The sequence below is a fragment of the Onychostruthus taczanowskii genome, unplaced genomic scaffold (genome assembly GCF_017590055.1).
Source record: "Onychostruthus taczanowskii isolate IOZ18803 unplaced genomic scaffold, ASM1759005v1 scaffold158, whole genome shotgun sequence".
NCBI lineage: Eukaryota > Metazoa > Chordata > Aves > Passeriformes > Passeridae > Onychostruthus > Onychostruthus taczanowskii.
Window position 1 is genome coordinate 643,965 of NW_024498773.1, and position 15,349 is coordinate 659,313.

A 15,349-nucleotide genomic window follows, 5' to 3' on the forward strand; every position below is an offset into this window, starting at 1 on the left:
TAATTTTATTTGTTTTCTTGTACAATATTTTTGATAGTAGAAGGGAGAACAGTCCAACATCCTGAATTGAAATAATCCCACTCTTTTCTTAAGTAGTACTTCATTAAGCGTCTACGACAGTATTTGCAAAAAATGTTGGGGACAATATGCTCTATAAAAAGCTCACTTCCACCTGAATGCTGCTTATTTGTTGGTTCGCCTGACAGCCAACAAAAAACAGATGAGGACGATGGAGAATAATTACAGAGAATGATCCCCTCTCAGAATCAATTAGAGCCTTTGATGATTACAGTCCTAAATTCCACCAGAAAATATGGACATAACTCATAATAGGTTTTGTTTAGCTGCTTCATATTTTATAAACTACTAGACTGTAGTAAAATCATCACAGAAAAAAGAAACAGAAAGTGGAAGCTGCGAGATATTGTTTGTGCAATTTCATTTTCTAGCTTATGAACAGCTAATTTCAAAATTAAAATGGCAAATAATGCTGATTAAAAAATTCTTTAATTTAGTTCTGCTGGTGAAGTATCAATCACATCACAACAGTGAAGGACTGGGATTTTTTCAGCAGCACATTTGGTCAGGATTCATATCTAATCCCATGAGCAGAGACAATACAACAATTTCAGGTGGCCACTCACACACTAAGCAAGCCATGGCAAGCTAAATATCTCTGGTAGATATCCATGCTATTCACCAGATTTACTATATATTTGCCTAAATTAGGAGATGTACTTGAAAGGTTCTCTTTGTTTAACTCCATCAGACTGGTTGTTTACATCAGGCAACTGCAATTACATATTCCCTCAGCGTATACAGTGAGCCTTAATGATCAGCCACAAAACAGAGGGCAGTCTGGGGGGAAACATGATTAAGGTAAGCAGAATTTTACTACATCTCAATTTATCAAGCTGGATAAAGCAGAGCAATACAGTGATTTTATCATCAGTTTCATTAACAAGAAGCTGAAGCCAGGTTGTGAGAATAAGGCAAGTCAAGCTGTCGAGTGACTATCAGGAGCACTGCAGAAAAAAGTTGGAACATAACAAAACACACCTTAAAAATACTAAAAATACAGGTTTGATTACTAGACGGTAGAGATTTAAGACTGAAGTAGTAATTGTCCCTGCTCATTTTATTTTTAAATTAGTTGTCATTCAAAAAAAGCAGAGGAGAGATCCCACTAAAAAGGACATCGTTATCTCATCATTTGTTTATTGGACTTGACGATCCTGGTGAGCCCCTTCCAGTTGGCATGTTCTATGATTCTGTGTCATATAAGGCAAATTACCTTCAGCATTGTTAACTATTTCCACCATCATTTAAACAGTATAGCAAGGTCTTGGGAACCTAGGGCTGGATAGGCATCTTTAGAAACAGACAAAAGAAAAGTTCAAAATAAGCAAGCAGCCCTGACTCCCAAATGACCCGTGCAGATAAATGATGGTAACACTTCTATCTGGGCAGTAAACATTCAGAGAACCTTTCAGACTAAAGGATCTCCAACATCAGCCAACCAGAGTCGATGGTTTTTGACACAGTTAACCACAGTGAGGTGAGTAAACCCTTGCAGAATGTAAAAAAAGGGGTGCCTGCACCATGGCTCACAGGACATATTGAGTGGTTCCCACCCCAACCTTGCTCAGTTTCTGTGACTGTGTGAAGTTCAAATCTGTTTTCTTTCAATGAGCTTTCCACTCCTTGTCTGACAAGTACCATTATTTACAGTATCAGTTCATTTTATTAACAGCACTGAGAAACAGTGAGCCACCAAGATGAAGTTGTCAATTTCAATAATGTAAGTATTATTTTACTTACAATAATAGTACACAATCCTGGGAGTAATCAAAGAAGCTTAAGTCATACAGGAGTTCAACTTAACATGACTCTGCACCAGTTTAGAATGCAACTACCCTGCTTCATTCAGTTGAGGAATGCACAAGGAGTTTTTGGGACATCTTTCCTTCTATGGACCTTAAAGCTGGTGAGTTATCCCCAAGAAAGATGCATATACCTGACCTGGTTTGGTTAAAATTAAAGCCTCCTTTCTTTCCTTTCAGAGATAAAAGGCTTTTAGACTGTTTTTTACTTATACTGCTAGGCAGATAGAAAACATAAAGGCCTGTTAATTTATTCTCTTTTGACACAGCTCAGTTAACACTTCAATAATTGCAGGTCCTGTAGAAACAGGTGGTCTGACTGAGGAAAGGCTGAGCAAACCCATCCAGCTTACAATGGCTGGGGGCTCTCCACCTCTACAGCAGCAAGGTGCTCAGTGCTTTGGTTACCCTCAGCCAAAACAGACTGCATGTTGTAGTCTCCACAGCCCTCTCTGCCAATCCCTTTCACATCCTTCAGCACAGCCTGCTGAACACAAAGAAGTGCTTTTCAAGGGAACAGCCAGGATGTGAGCCAGGACCTATTCTCATACCCTTCAAACCTCACCTTCCTTAACCTCGTATTTTCCCAGCACTGGGGAGCACTGTCCACGCAAACACTGACCCTTGCTGAAACCACTGCAGACTCATTTTCAGTTTATGTTCTCAGTTTTAGCTGCATGATTTCAGGGTTTCATGCAAGCAATCTTCAAGTCAAATCAAGAAAGAAGTTTTGCTGATGAATCCCTTAATAACTGCTTCTCAGTCCTGAAACACATTTTTACAGCATTTGCTCATAGTTTTGCAAAGTAAGAGAAACTATCTTATTTCCCCTGATAAAATTACAGCAAAATTCAGCAAAGCTGGAAACCAAAACTATCAAAGACATTAACAGGATTGCATTCACATCATGTGGCATTGCAAAAATTATATAATCTGCCTTGCATTAAGCTCAGACTTGCAAAAGGTTTGCATTCTTAGGGGTAAACCCAAGTACATTTGAAAATACCATCAGCAATGCTTTCAAGAGAGAACAAAGAATTGTTTCAATGAGTCATAACATCTTGCTTTACATGTTAGCACTGTGGCTTCATAAACCAGAAAGGCAGGTTTATACTGGCTAAAGGACAGCCAGAACATTCAGGAGGAGGCTGATTTACCTGTTGTTTTCTTAATCAAATTGAAATTATTCTTTTAAAAGCAGTACATAGGGTTCTGTGTTTTAACATATTCATATTACTCTATATTTAGACACCAGAAATTCTTCTATTTCACACAACTCACTGCTTTTTAGCTCCAGTGAGGTTTTTCTTGTTGGGTAGTTTTAAATTTTCTCTCTTGTGTTGTACAGATCAGTGGAGGCCACATCAGAGCTATTACTGACACAAACTGAATTTAAAGACAAACTCTCCACCCCATTAGGATGCTAGTCCCTCTATTGAAGGAAAAGTGCTATAGGTAGTGAAGCCTCTTGCTATTGTCTCTTTTAGATCAAGCAAACATCACAGTGCTTTTCTCCCGAAAATAATTCAATCCACACACTCTACATCTTACAACCCAAAAAAAAAAAAAAAAAAAAGAAGAAAAAGAAGAAGAAAAAAGCTAAGGAAGATGCAGAATTCATGAGCCTTTGCTCAGAAAAAGGGCTTAGAACTTAGGTTGAACATAACCTTTGCCTTTTGAGATGCCCATCAGAGAGTCCCCCCTGATGCAGCATGCTTGGGAGACCAAATTGTGGTATTTGCCCCAGGTAAAGGTTACTAAGGAGAAATTAAAATTATGCACAAAGGCAGCACACAATCATACATGAGAGTGAGCAGACACCGAGCAGAAATAGGTGTCTCCAAACAGCATTTTCTCACTTTTCTCTTTGGCCTATTCTTCCTCCTTACCTCAAGCTCTAAGAAGACTAGACACCACTGGAATTTTTCATCACCTTCCCCTGACAAAAGCAGCAAGGCATGAAGCTCTGAAATCAAAGTTCTTGGTTTTTAACAACGAAGACTAAGGACCCCTTTTCCCCAAGGCAGTATGCCGCCCAGGCCTCAATTTGCATACCACATGTTTAAGCCCAGAAAAGTCTTTAAATTAAAAATGCTAAACATTTACAAATATTCATCCAGACGAAACAGCTTAACCTTAATTTCCAGAATGCATGTCCAAACAGAGAAGAATTTACATTAGTGTTATTTTATATGTGCAAGGCATTCTCCAGCACGATCATATAACAGAAGTAAATACTTTGAGGAACTGAGAATTTAACGAATGCAAATGAAACACCACAGGCTGTCCTAAGTATACATCATTAAAATGAACCATCTAAAAAGCATTAATCCATCCCTGCCTCTCTGCTTGTATTTCACTGGCAGCAGACATGCCAACATATTTTCAGAGGTTTTTGTGTCAGAACTCCTTGGGTTTATGGGCACAGGCAGACCTCCCTATCACTGTTGCCAAGAACTTGACATGGTGTCTGACCTGCCTGGATGTTACAGATTCTAAGTGCTGTATATTAAGATACCTGTAAATCAGTTTAGCTTTCACTAGTGGTCAATCCATTGTATTCCAGTCAGAAAACACTATTCTAGAAAAAATGTCTGAAGATGCACCATATGTTTTGGTTTTGCAATTATTGTATCTATCACAAATTCATCTGCTCAGGGGCAACCTCCTTGAGAGAGGGATACATTCCTAGGAGCATGGGCTCCAGCCAGTTAAACATTTCCCCTTGTAACTACTGGCTGGAGTTTTGAGGCACTGTCACAGATAGATATAAGCTAATTTACTTAACTCTGAAACACAGAAGAAAATAAGATAAAGAAATGATGCTTTAAAAATGTTTGGCTTATGGGATATCAGTTCAGTGGGGTCCTTTTTGGGGAGAAGATGTAAGCAAGTATATTTATACTTACATGGTATAGCAATGCAATTTGGACTTGCACACACATTAAAAGGAATGCTCTAAGCACAAATCAAAGCCCAATGAAGACAACAAAGGACAAGTAGAGCAAGCAAATATGTAATAGGAAGACAAATAAATTTTGGAAATGTAATTGAATACTTACTAGTGCTTTAAAATTGATCACTTCTCTGCAATGAATGATATTTTACAAAATGGCAGCAACTGGTTCTGTTTAGAGGAATTCTAGCCATATAAATTTTATTTTAAAATCTATCCACTAATCTTTTCCCTGATATTAACGTTATCCAATTCATTAGCATCTACATTCACCATGATGACAGATGAGTTAAGCTACCAACAATAATGCATTTCAAGTTTTCACAGAAAAGAGATTTTCTGAAGAACTGAATACCAATGAACATTTCCATCATTCTAATGTACTTTGAATAAATCTACACCTAAGAAAGGAATTGTGACAGTAATAATGAAATTAAAAAATAGAGAATACAACCACTCATTGGTAATGGTGAAGATGTAGGTTGCTATTGTTTTTCTACTTTTTGAAACTGCTCTTCACTCACAGCTGTGTGACCTGGTGTACCTTCTTGTCAGGAGAGGGCCCTTTTCTCTGGGAGGTGAGCAGCTCCATGGTACAGCACTTGGTAGAAGAGTTACCCTGACAGAGAAAGGATGCTGTACTTACTTTTGGCACATTCACTCTAAATAAAGTAAGCATCCCCTGTTTTCTAGGTGAGTTTCATGACACGGTTTCTGCAGTCATTGAAACCTTTCTTGGAATCTCTCATATAGACTTGCTGCAATTTTAAAAGTCTGGGTTTTTTGCTGCTGCTTATTTTTTGCATTCTTGGTTTGTGTTTTGTCTCCTTTTTAGGTATTTTGCCTTATTTATTTTTCTACCTTTATTTGTTATGTTTTATTATGGCAATATTTCTCATGCTAGTTCTGTCAACTAACATGCAAAATATCAGTTGAGGAATAAATACATAGGTATAATCTCTCTTGTATCAGTCATCTAGTCCTGGTATATTTGGTTCTATTCCTCCTATTTGTAATTTTGTGATTTCTGCCTTTGTGCCAAAGAGAGGTACTTGAGGTACTACAGCCTCAATTCTCACACCCTATCTTTTCCTATGGAAAGACCCATCCATCCACTTAAACACCTCTTTTAAATTAGGTGTTGCATGCATTTTCATGGAGCATATTAAACTGATTATGCATAACAGTTTTAGAGCACAGAGACTAAAAATTTAAATATGTCACTTTGCTTAACTGCTTTAAGTGCGACTGACAAGGGAAAGTGTCAGTAAAATGTTGAACTCTAAAAAGGCTTTGCAGAAAGAGAAATGTTAAAAATTAAGGACTAGACACTCACTCTGTCAAACTGCTCAGGGATTTTACTATCTCTTCAGCTGTTAAAGAAGTAATGAAGTTATATTCTCATTATAAGATGTTGGCTCAAACTATTATCTGGCAGAATGGTTAGAAGGTTTTCTGTGTTAGATTGTTTGGGAAATTTTTAGGAGCAAGAAGAATGGGAAGGAGAAAAGGTCAGTGAACATCTTGCCAATCCTTTATTTTGCCATTTTTTCATTCAGAATGAATAGCTGTACTGTCAGAGCTGAGCATACCTGCAGAAGCTTGTTTGTACAGAGCTCCACTAGGCTGAGCAAAAAACAAACCACCTTCTCATGCTCTCTCTCCCTCAGCAAAACCCCAATTTGGTGCCCTGCTTACCACCTGCTCTTAGTCTTGTTAACATATTTGCCTTCAAGTTGCTTCTTCTTTTCTTAAGATAATTATTTCTGCTGCTCTCTGACTTTTACATCATCCCCTTGTTTTTCTTCCCCCTCCTTTAGTCTCCATTGCTTGAAGTCTCATCAGTGTTCTGATCATGAAGTCAGCAACTTATGATGGTAATTCCCAAGTAGATTCTCAATTAATATTTAACTCTTTCTTTCTAAATCCCCATTTTCAAGAGTAAGGGCTACAACATATAGAACACAGAGACTTAAATCTTCACCTTCAAGTCAATTCACACCTTGGAAACTTCTATCAAGCTGTTATTCTTTTTTAATAATTTCTTATATTTTCCTTCTTCAAAAGCAATGGTGCTAGCATGATTTTGTTTACCATCTGATTCTGTAAATTGAACTCTCTCATCAGTCAAGAGCTATTACAAGAGAAAAAGTTACAAGAAAAACAGTGGAACCTTCTCAGATGCAAAACCAACAGAAAGGACAAAGAGAAGGTATGTTTCTTGATTGGACAGAGCCACCTTTTCTCCCTAGCTCTGGCATAGGTGACTCCGGGAAGAAAGAGAGGGGGAAATGCAAAACCAAAATAGTAGCTCTCCCCATTCAACAAGCCTTTCAAAGCACACAGATCTTTGGAACTTTCCTCTTCCACCACAAACCTGAGGGAGTCCTGCCCACCACAGAGCTGCTCACATCCCAAAAATCTTTTCCCAAACACTTTATGATTTTTAATATTTAAAAGTTTTCTTTCCCATTTGATGAAGTTCAAATTCTTATTTGGCCTGACACCACCTAGTTACTTACTTCTGCAGTGGTGACAGAAAGAAGGCAAAGGAATACATATATTATCCTGAAAACTGTACACGTGATTTCTGTACATCTTTGATAATTTGGTTGCCATGGTGCATCACAGAAAACTGATTCATTATACTGGAAACTTAATTCCTAATTTCTCAAAATAAACATCTGGAATTTCATATTTTTAAAAAATTGAAGATCGACATTTTTTAAAAAGTCTTCATTTTTGTTCAATAGAGATTTCCCATTAGAGCAATGGAGAATACACTGCAAGTATATTGTTCTAAAAATAGTTTTCCAAAGATTATCATTAACAAATGCCAAGCACAAAAAAAAGCAGTCAACATGTTTGCACCAGGACAAGAATAAGTTACCCATTAGCAGGCCGTAATGGCTGCTAATGGGGAACTCTATACACCTGCATTCTTTCCTTCCCCTTCTAGAATTTCTGGTTGTCCTGAAGAGATGTTATCCAGTGCCACACACTGCATGGGGTCATATTACCATTTTACTGGTGTTGGGCAGCGTTCAACTTTAACAGGCTTGACTGAAAAGAAAAAAAAAAAAAGAAAAAAAAAAAAAAAAAAAAAAACCACAAAAAAAAAACCCCACACAACATAAAAGCCCGTGCATGGGAAAGGAAGGACGCTCTCGGAGCCGCGGCAGCAGAGGGGGATGAAAAGGAGGTATCCATCACAGCTCCCAGCTCTTGTCACCCTCTGCTAGTGCTCCCTGGCCCCTCACACCCACACTCACAGCCAGAGTGCCTCATTCAGCTGTCAATCAATTCCCGAATCATTCAGCTGTCAGTCAGTCCCCGAATCGCTGCAGATTCCAGCCCTGCATATTCAGATAAAATAGAATCCAAGACAGCCCTTTTTTTTTTTTTTTTTTTTTTTGGGGGAATATTACCCCTGCACATAAATAAACACAAAACGCAAGTGTTAAAATAGCAACACACGCAAATTTAAAGCATCGAGAGAACCTGCCAACCATTAATTCATTCTTTTGTGTGAATGTGGTAGTGTCACCACCAGTTGTTTCCCCTCCCCCTGCAACTCACACAGGACTATCACTGTCTTCTCCCTGGCATCATTGCTCCTCATCCCTGGCTGCCAGTGCTGTGCTCCTTAATTAGATCTACCCATGGTGTAACCCAGGGGGTTTTGCGTGCTTTCTCGAGCTACTTCCCAGTTCCTTGCCCTTTCCCACATGCTGCCTCATTCCACAGAGCACTAACAGCACCCTCCATGCTCACACCCCCTTGTCGCAGAGACTGCTGCTTCCCCCAGCCAGACATCCACACTGGTTCCTGCGGATTGCACTGAATCCTCCCTCCACCACTCCAACCCACCTCCAATCTGTTTCTTCACTCTCCCCTGCCGACTTTGCCCTTGTCCCCACGTGAATCAAGATAGGAAATTTCTCCACACTCTTATATTGTGGGACAAGTAACCCAGAGACACATTTGACGGCTCCAGACGCAAGAAAATTGTTTTCAGTTTTGGTGCCCAAATTCAACCATCAGGAACACCGGGACCTGACAGGGCCAGTGCGAGATAGCATCCTAACAGGACTTCACTGATAAAGTCTGAGGAAATCTCTCCTGAGAGAGATATTCCAGCATCTTAAATGGGCTTATTTTAGGCATATCTTAAAAAAAAAAAATTGAGAACAATGTATCTCTGGCGTGGTGATCATGTTGACAGCAATTGTAATCTCTTTGCTCCAAGATTTTCTCAGACGAAAGTTGCCTGGTTTTCCTTTTCATGGAAATAGGTAAACTGATTTGAAAAAACATTATGAAATAATTCATTGTTGAGTTTGAAAACTGATAAGTAGAAACTACAAAGAGAACAACCAACTCCAGTAGGGCTAACAACGCTCTCCCTTGCACATTCTCTTCAGCAAAGAAGTTCTCCTACAAGCTTCTCACACTGACTTTACAGCTATTTCCTCAGAGATTTCATTAAAAAGTCAATATTACTCTGAACAAGCTCTTGGGCAAGGAACTGTAGTGATAACACCTCTATTTCCCTATGAAAAGGTAATGACAAAGTATTCTGTGTGACTTCAAGGGAAACTATGGCATATTTTAGTGAGATTTTCTTTCCCTGTGACCTCCATTCTTTTTCCTTTCAGCAATTAAACTTCTCAAGTAGTGACTTGGTGTTAATCACAGTGATTCAAGCAAGGACACTATTTTCTCACTGCTTAGTCCTCACTGGATCCCTAAAATGGGTAATATATTTTGAAGTGCCTTTATATGATATAGGAACTGCACAAACCAGAGAATACAATTTACATGTTCACATAGTCATCAATAAAATGACCACAATCTCTTTATTTTTAGGAGATGTTTAATATACCAAGGTTGTTGGGGAAAGATGTTTTTAACATGAGGCTACAAACCAATTAACTGCTATACCTTGACTTGAAACCTATTCCTGCAGAAGATTTTAATTCGCTGATACGGAACATTCAAGAAACAGAGCATTTTATACATGGTCTAATATGATATGTAAAGCCTCCTGGATCCAGCCCGGATGGTTGGCCAGAGGTTTCTCCGGGAACCAGCTCTGGTGACTTTGACGAGAGAGACCGTTGATCCAGTTGTCCAGAAAAACAAGTTTAATATAATAACAAAACAACAGACTAAACAGCATACACAGTATAAGGAACGAACCAGAAAAAGCTGGGGTCCAGGGTCTTCAGGGGTATTTATGTATTTTGGAAAGGGGAGGGGTTAAGGTTGGGTTTAAACAGAGGATCCAATAGGAACACATGATTCAGAATTACTGCAGCAAAAACTATTCTATGGCAATACAGAGAACAAGGAACTGTCCAATAACTATTTGCATAACAGAACTGGAGAATCCTGGGTAGCAGATCCTGTCTGACTCACAGAGAGTTCTCCCATGGCTTCAGATTGAAGCTCCCTTCATTGTTCAAACTGACCCCAACAGATATGTATGATATATACTTACATAGATGAGAGTTACATTTTTATACATGGTGGCAGCTTACCTATGTAAGTTAACAAGAACATTCCACATAATGAAAAAAAAAAAAAAAGAAAAAAGAAAAAAGAAAAAAGGGAAAACCACTCAACAAACATAGCATCTCTACAATACATCTCCATGAAGGAGAATATAAAGCCATTATATACAAGTGCAAATGTGGATAAATTTCTTTACTGCCATCTGATAGGCAGATTAGTGATAAGAATAGTATAAAGATCTATATACAAATATGGCACACATAATTTTTCAGAACCAGATCCTTCTTTCTTTATGTTTAGTACAAAACGAACAAATATGTCTGCACATTAGCAGAAGTTGCAGAGATATAAGCAGTTAACCCCTTAATGCTCATAGTCTCAGTATTGTGACTCCACTGAAAAAGACATCTTTGCAGTATCTCCATTATCACACTAACGAGGTTAGTTAATTAAATGCCCTAGGCATTCCACCCTTTCCTATCTGCTATACTCTATGAGTCCACTTACACATCTCAAACAAGAAGGAAAACAGTTTTTAAAACAGCTTGCTAACTATGGACATGAAATCACAAACCTATTTCACACTAGGGAAAAAAAAAATAGTTAATTATTACCAGAAGACAACAAAAATCTCTTTAAATTTTTCACTGGTGATGTGAAAATAACTCATTCAGATTTACATAAATGTGAAATTCATTACTGACTTTTAAGGCAGAGAATTTTAGATTAATGTTAGAAATAAGATTTTAAGCCTTTAGCCTAAAATTTTCTCACAGTGGAGCAACTGGACTCATGAGCTTAATCACCTTTCTTTGGACCCAAAGAGCACACAGGTGCCAGCTATCTCCCAGTAATCAGACTAACAAACTGATGACTGCAAGAAAAGCAAACTAAACTATGAAACTGAAGGCTGATTGTAAAAACTCTTCTGTTTAAATCCTGATCTTGCAGGCAAGCCACTGGTGTATCACCAGGAGTCTCCAGCAGAGAATCTCCAGTTCTGTTACAGCTGTACCCTGCCACAGAGCACTGGATGAACCTCAAATGATCATGTTTTAAAGGAATTATTTTAAATACTGCACATGCCCAACACAATTCTTTCACTGCAGGCAAGTCATGACATGTTCTGCAGACTAGACCATTGCATTTCAAACAGATCACCACTTTCATTTTTAACTTGCTCAAAACGTACTTGGTTATGTCCAAATCTCTATGCCAAAATTACCCATCTCTGGTCTGTGTTGAATATGAGACTTTTGGGAGCATTACTTTTGTTTACAGTAAATTTAGCTTAGTGGATGATTTGGACAAAATACTATTCACTGAAATCCAAAAGTTAAAAAAAAAAAACAAACAAACAAACCAAACTCCACCACCCAAAAAACCAATCTTTTGCTTAGAGACAGAAGGTTCACACCCTTCAATTTTGATCTGATTGCTTGAGGATAAAATAACGTGGTTTACTTAGAGTAAAGCCAGCAGCATATTCAGCAGAACTTAATAAAGTAATAGCCCCTAGGATTCCCCTGACATTTTAGTTAAAAGGCACCATTTCTGTAAATTTTTAAGGTCTACTGCTTCATGTGGACCTCAACCATGCCCATATTCATCCCTTTGTCAATGGGCTGCTAAATGAGATATACCAAAGCAGTGATTCCTGAAGTTCTGTTGCAAAGTCAGTGACTCCCATTTTCCAGAATTAATTGTGACTAAGCACCCTTCCTTGTAAAATATAAGGTTTTAGCTTTTACATCCTTTTTTTTTTTATATGAACTCCTGCTCACAAAACTTCTCTGCTGATAATAACCACATCAAGACTGTTAAGTGAGACAACACCCAAAACTATATTAGCATAGGTATCTCCTTTTATGTACTTTAGAATATGTGTGTAAAATTATTTTTAAATAATCATGTTTGTTTATAAGTAGAGGAGGTTGTGTTATTATTTAGGGTATCCCCCAAAATACTGATGCTTCCCAGCCAAGGTGAGATTTGAAATTTCATCCCAGGTAGCTAATAAAAGGAAGACAGATACTAAAACTGCCAGATTGTCTCTTTCTGCTGAAAGGTGTAGTTCTGTATGAGTCAAAGTAGGTTTCAGTAAATCTTTTCCACCATAAAAGTCTAAATCTAACAGGAGTTTGTCCAGTATCCACCATGTAAAGATTCATCCCAGCACTATTTCTCCCAGGTCCTGCTCCTCAGCCACCAGGTTGTATTACAATGTCTCAACCATGACTAGGGATCAAGGCTTTCATTTATTTACCCCATTAGCTCTAGCTGAAATACCCACTTAAAAAATGCTCGACAGTCTCATCCAATTTCCCAGTTGTAACAAATCCAGCAGCTCCCACCAAGATGCCAAAGGTGTTTGACATCCCCATCCCCCTGCTGAAGAGAGGGTGGATGCCAGCCTATACAGCTGCTCCTGGGAGTATAACTCATCTAGTTTCAAAGAAAATGAACCAGGATAGCGCAGATCTCTCAGGTAAACTTCACAAGTCTAATGGATTTTGACTTGCCATAGCCTGCTGACATCTCAGTCAGAAACCTGCTAGGAATTTTAGGCAGGTATCCAATCAGCATGAAAATTAACAGGTCTCCCAGGTTGCAGGAGTCGCACTGGAGTAGTTATCAGTTATCCCAGCCACAGCACAGAGATAAAGGGCATTTGGTATATCCAGTTACGCAAAACATATGAGATTTTAACTGCAAATTGGTCATCTCCCAGAGTTATGCTGTTAAAATACATTACTTATATCTAGATTAGACCTGGGAGGACTACAACACTATGCCAGTGATGCACGTGACATTCATCCAGTTAATTAAGAAAGGAGAAAAGCCAGTGGCTTTGACATTTCCAAGGCCCAGCCTGGACCTGCTGCCATGCAACATGCCACCAAAGTCAGTGATGGAGGTCATTCATGGATTCAAGGACAGCCATACCCAGTATCTTCTCTGTACTCTAATATACATTTTAACAAAAACCACAGAACAGGCAATAAACTGCCACTGAAAGATTAAAGATTATCCAGGCTACCTAACAATATATGGAAAATACTCAAGATGGATGGTGAAGATTTGCCTGGTACTATGCACCCTCACTTCCTCCCAGAGTGAAGTCGTTCTCACTTCTTTACATTCAAACTCTTCACTCCTTTACGGTTGTCTGACAGCTTCTATAAACTCAGCTGTTACCTAGCTGTCACTCCCTGCCACAAGAGCAAAAACTTCTCCTGGGAACACTGAGAAGAAAGGTGACACTGACTCCATTAGAGAATCATAGAAAAGTCAAAGTTTCAAGGGATAGACCTTTATGATCATTGAGACCAACCACTGACTCAGCACTGCGAAATCCATAACACTAAACCATGTGTCCTTAGTGCCACATGTCCACATCTTTTAGATCCTTCCAGGATGATGACTTAACCACTTCCTGAGGCAGCCTGTTTCTCTGTTTGACAACCCCCCCATAAAAAATTTTTTCCTATTATCCAATATAAAACTCCCCAGCACTACTTGAGGCCATTTATTCTTGTTCTGTCACTTGTTCATTGGACAAGCAAACAGTGCTCTCCTTCCAAGTGGTTGTGGTTGTAGAGCAATAAGATCTTTCCTGAGCTTCCTTTTCTCCAGACTAAACAACCCCTCTCATCAGACTTATGTTCCAGACCCTTTCCCAGCTCCCAGAGAAGTTTCCCTTCTCTGGACATCCTCCAGCACATCACTGGAGGTCCCCTTTCTTGTTGGGAGGGACTCAAAGCTGAACACGGGATTTGAATATTATCATAGTCTGAAATATGCTGCTGATGGTTCCTCAAGAAAGGCAGTTGATGGATTTGCGGATGTCACATTTTGACACAGAAACAGAACAGTATGAAAATCAAGTGCAGGCAATTGAACACAAGTGAAATAAGAGAAACCATCACCCCCACTTGCACAGCTAGATTGAGAATGGTCCATGGAGGCTGCCAAGAAACACATTTTGCTCAACTCAGAGTTGTTGGTTGAAGCAGAAATAACATTACTGTTTTGCTAGATGAGGGGAACCCATCTGTTATCTCATTCAGAGCGGCAATAACCCAAACAAAGCTGGAGCTCCCATCTTGGGTAGGGGGACAGTTACCACTTAGGCCAAATTATCTGGCTAACAATTTTTGGAGAGGAGAAGGGTGGTTTCTCCTTACTGTAGCTCTGAGGTAATGCTTCCTATATGTCCTCTATATCACTCTACTTTAGTCCGTAATTATGTAAATCTTGGTTCAAATAAAGCCCTAGTAACTAGCACGAACAAACTCATTGCATGTTTTTACAGAAACTACACCTAGCATTAAATGTAAGAAGGCAAAATTATGTTAATATTCAAGAACTGAAAGGTTTGCAAATTTGTATTGACTTCATTTTGTCCACAAGTATTTTTAGTACTATTAAAGTTCTTCCTGTTCTGATAGGAAAGTCTTCTCTGTACTTATACCCACAGTAAGAACCTTTTTTTTTTTTTCTATTTTTCACCTCCACATTTGCAAGCATGATCATGCATCCTTTCTGTTACTAAAATGCTTATTTGTGTATGTATCTACTTCTTATTACTTTTTTTGCATAAATCCACTAAGATCAATACAGATGAGATATGCCCAAGGAAACTTCAGCATTCCATTCCTAAAACTAAGAAATATCATCACACAATACCAAGATCCAAGTGGCTAAGACAGGTTAATTACCAAAATCCTATCGAAAAAGCCTATACTTCAAATATACACCAGTGAATTTTACATTCATTGTGCAGCTCCTTCTTTCAAATTATGAGGAAAAAACCCACAATCCTGGTCATGAAACCCCATTTTAAGTTCTTTCCCTGGAGGTCATAAATGCACATTTGACAATGGCAAAAAAAAACTTAAATCTCTATCTGATTAATTTTCTGAGTGCAACAAGTCTCAGAGACTTGAGATTTTTCAGGATCTTCAGCTGATACAAGGAGAAGAGCCTCAGC

At 38.6% G+C, this 15,349-nt stretch overlaps 1 protein-coding gene across 1 annotated transcript in view; it reads right to left on the minus strand.

Moving 5' to 3' along the window:
- EPB41L4A (erythrocyte membrane protein band 4.1 like 4A) overlaps positions 1-15,349 on the minus strand; it is a 125,106-nt gene that overhangs the window by 69,252 nt on the left and 40,505 nt on the right. The gene's annotated exons all lie outside the window — the stretch shown is intronic.